The sequence below is a fragment of the Mus caroli genome, chromosome 1, assembly GCF_900094665.2.
Source record: "Mus caroli chromosome 1, CAROLI_EIJ_v1.1, whole genome shotgun sequence".
Lineage (NCBI taxonomy): Eukaryota > Metazoa > Chordata > Mammalia > Rodentia > Muridae > Mus > Mus caroli.
The window spans coordinates 52,127,407-52,131,052 of NC_034570.1; the positions used below are offsets into that span (position 1 = coordinate 52,127,407).

Below are 3,646 nucleotides of genomic sequence, written 5' to 3' on the forward strand. Positions count from 1 at the left end.
CTTCCTTCCTTCCTTCCTTCCTTCCTTCCTTCCTTCCTTCCTTTCTCTCTCTCTCTCTCTCTTTCTTTCTTTCTTTCTTTCTTTCTCTCTTTTTTAAGATTTATGTATTTATTTATTTTATGTATATGAGTACTCTGTAGCTGTGCTGATGGTTGTGAGCCATCATGTGGTTGCTGGGAATTTGAATTCAGGACCTCTGCTCACTCTGGTTGACCCTGCTTGCTCCAGCCTAAAGATTTACTTATTATTATATGTAAGTGCACTGTAGCTGTCTTCAGACACACCAAAAGAGAGCATCAGATCTCATTATGGATGGTTGTGAGCCACCATGTGGTTACTAGGATTTTAACCCAGGACCTTCGGAAGAGTAGTCAGTGCTCTTAACCACTGAGCCATCTCACCAGCCACCCTGGGTTTTGCTTTTTCAAGACAGGGTTTCTCTGTGTATCCTTGGTTACCCTAGAACTTACTCTGTAGACCAGGATGACCTCCAACTCAGAGAGCTGCCTGCTTCTGCGTCCTGAGTACTGCAATTAAAGGCATGGGCCACCACCATCCAGCTTCTAGTCAACTTTAAATAGTGGGAGAAAAATAACAAAACTCAAAACCCTAGTAAGGTTATGAAAAAGCAAAGAGCTACTCTATAGAAAAACCTTCACGAAGGTCAACTGAGGTAATCTAGAGCTAGAACTGAATCGTGTGGGTTTCAGTGAATCTCTGACATCCATGTAACACCAGGGTCAATTATCCACACACTGCAAGCACTCTAAGAAACATGTCACAAGCAGCATCAACTGTGCCCCATGCACCCCCGGGTCTCACACATTCTGTTTGAGTGGTTTCTAACCACAGGCATTCTCTGCTGTGTGGTGGTGCTTTGGTACTACTGTTCCTCCTGGGCCTTGCCCATCCTCAGTGTTGGGCAATTTAAGTACAAGACAAAGGAAGGAAGGAAGGGAGGGAGGGAGGGAGGAAGGACTAGCCTAGGAAGCTTGGGAGTAGGTAAGATACCAGACAAGAGGAAAGCAGACTGAATGTTGATCTCCACCTAGAGCAAAAAGGTACTCAAGAGGCCCATATTTAGTGGAAAAAATAAGAAGCAAGTTTTTTTGTTTTTTTTTTTTTAAACTTGGTGTGATTTGAGTTTTTAAAAAGTTCTTAATTACATTTTTTTTTTTTAATTCATGAGTATAGGTAGAACTCACAGACAACGTGCAGCAATTGCCTCTCTCCTACCATGTGCCTCAGGAACCAAACTCAGGTTGTTAGGCTTGGCAGCAAGTACTTTTATCCACTAAGCCATCTTGTCAGTTCCTGGTCTGGGCTTTTTCAGACAAGGTCTCTTGTTGCAGTCCTGATTGGCCTGGAACTCACTACGTAGAGGAAGCTGGCCTTGAATTTGCAATGATCTTCTTGCTTCAACCTTGCAAGTGTTGGATTATAGGCTGTGGCACCACACGCAGCCAGGAATCCTATCCTTTACCAAAAGTAATTTTACCTCAGGCTAGACTAGGACCTTTGTCCAGTGCTAGCCCAGCCCAGGCAGTGTAAGCATGGCTTCACAGACTAGACAGAATAAGAATAAGCCTTTGAGAAGGGAAACCAGGTTCATCATCTATATTCCAATGGGAACTGAGAAAAAAGCTGGAGCTTACAAACATGTCCTGAAAGGTGAGATTGCAGCAGATCTCCTTTTTTCCTTTCATTGTTTTGCTGTTACTGTTGTTTGTTTTGTTTTGTTTTGTTTTGTTTGTTTTGAGACAGGGTGTCATTATGTAGCTCTGGATGTCCTGGAATTCACTCTGTAGACCAGGCTGGCCTGAAACTCACAGAAATCCACCTGTCTTTGCCCATTCCCCCAGCGCTAGGATTAAAGGTATGTGCCACCACTCTTGGCTAGCAAATTTTCTTTTATCCTTTTATTATTATTATTTTGTTTGTAGTTATAAGATTCAAGCCAAAGAACTGTTAGAGTTCGTCAAAAGACCCACACTTACAGAGACCACCATCACTGCAAACCGCATAAGGGTTTTTATTATTCCAACATGTTGGGGACTCCCCTCTCAGCACACAGGCCAGAGGAGAGACATAGAACAAAGAAAGAACACACTTTTTATACCTTTGTAAGGGGCAGATTTGAGCAATAGGGTTCTCATTGGTGTAGCAAGTAGCCCTTTCAGGCATTGGTTGGTTTATATAGTGACTAAGTAACCCTTTGGCCTAGTGACTCACTTTGCCTGCCCCCATGGTGGGTTATTATGATTTGGTCGGCAAAGCAGTAGTACATGTTGAACTTATGGGTCAGTCACAGCTATTAATGTCATAGGGAATCCTAGCAAGGTCAGGGTGGTTTGTGGTCATTCTCAGAATTCAGTGTGGGAATTGCTAATCTTGTTATGGTTATTTCTCTGAGAACAGCTAATATTGTTTTGGCAGCTTGTAGGCTCAGTCATTTTGACCCCTAAAACTTTGTTTTTACATTTGTTTAGTCAGCCAGCTTCCTTATCTGGCTCTGCACTTGGCCTGCTAGGACAGTTTGGAAAGTCCTTTTTGAAGGGGGAAGGTACTGGGTGGTCTCTGAATTCATTTTGGATATTACAGAACCACACACTCTCCCTCTGAGCTACATTCCCATATGAATATGAATATATATATATACACATATATATATATATATATATATTATGTGAATATAAAAATAAATGCTTGTGGAAATCTTTAGATCTTTCCATTATTGGGATAAAATTCCATCTTCTAGCCCCTTTGTAGGGATGGGGATGTAGCTCGGAGCTGTCATGAATGCTTAGGCTGCATGAGGTTCTGGGTTTGATTCGTAGTCTCAAAAAAATGAAAATAATTTCAAATGGACATAAAAGTCAACCCTTCAAATGAAAACAGGAGCACAGCAGAGGTAATGGATGTGTTTGTGGCTATCTTAGCTGGGGTTTCTATTCCTGTACAAACAGCATAACGGAGAAGTAAGTTGGGGAGGAAAGGGTTTATTCAGCTTATACTTACACATTGCTGTTCATCACCAAAGGAGATCAGGACTGGAACTCAAGCAGGTCAGGAAGTAGGAACTGATGCAGAGGCTATGGAAGGATGTTCCTTACTGTCTTAATGCCCTGGCTTGCTCAGCTTGCTTTCTTATAGAGCCCAAGACTACCAGCCCAGGGATGGCACCACCCACAATGGGTCCTCCCTCCCCCCTTGCTCATGAATTGAGAAAATGCCTTACAGCTGGATCTCATGGAAGCATTTCCTTAAGGGAGGCTCCTTTCTCTGTGAGAACTCCAATTTATGTCAAGTTGACACACAAAATCAGCCAGTACAGTGTCCCTGAGGCCAAAGCTAAAAGGACAAATTCTCAGAAAAGATAGACATCTAGACCACGAGGGAGATAAAGGAATCAAATTCCAGAAGCTTATAGCCCAGGATAGTATGGAGAGCTTGGGGTTTAACTAGCAGAAGCACACACCTTGCATCTTTGGATAATGCTGCAGAGGTGGAAAAGAACATCCAACCCAGTCATCTTTCTCTTGGCATGTGCTGATGAGTGTTATCATTCACACAGAATGCCAGGGTCCAGTTCCCTAGGAGCCAGAAAAAACCCTGCCTTCTCTTCTGAGTAGTTTTTTTTTTTTTT

At 42.6% G+C, this 3,646-nt stretch overlaps 1 protein-coding gene across 1 annotated transcript in view; it reads left to right on the plus strand.

The window, feature by feature from the left end:
• LOC110291452 (aldehyde oxidase 2) overlaps nt 1–3,646 on the plus strand; it is an 86,008-nt gene that overhangs the window by 79,489 nt on the left and 2,873 nt on the right. The gene's annotated exons all lie outside the window — the stretch shown is intronic.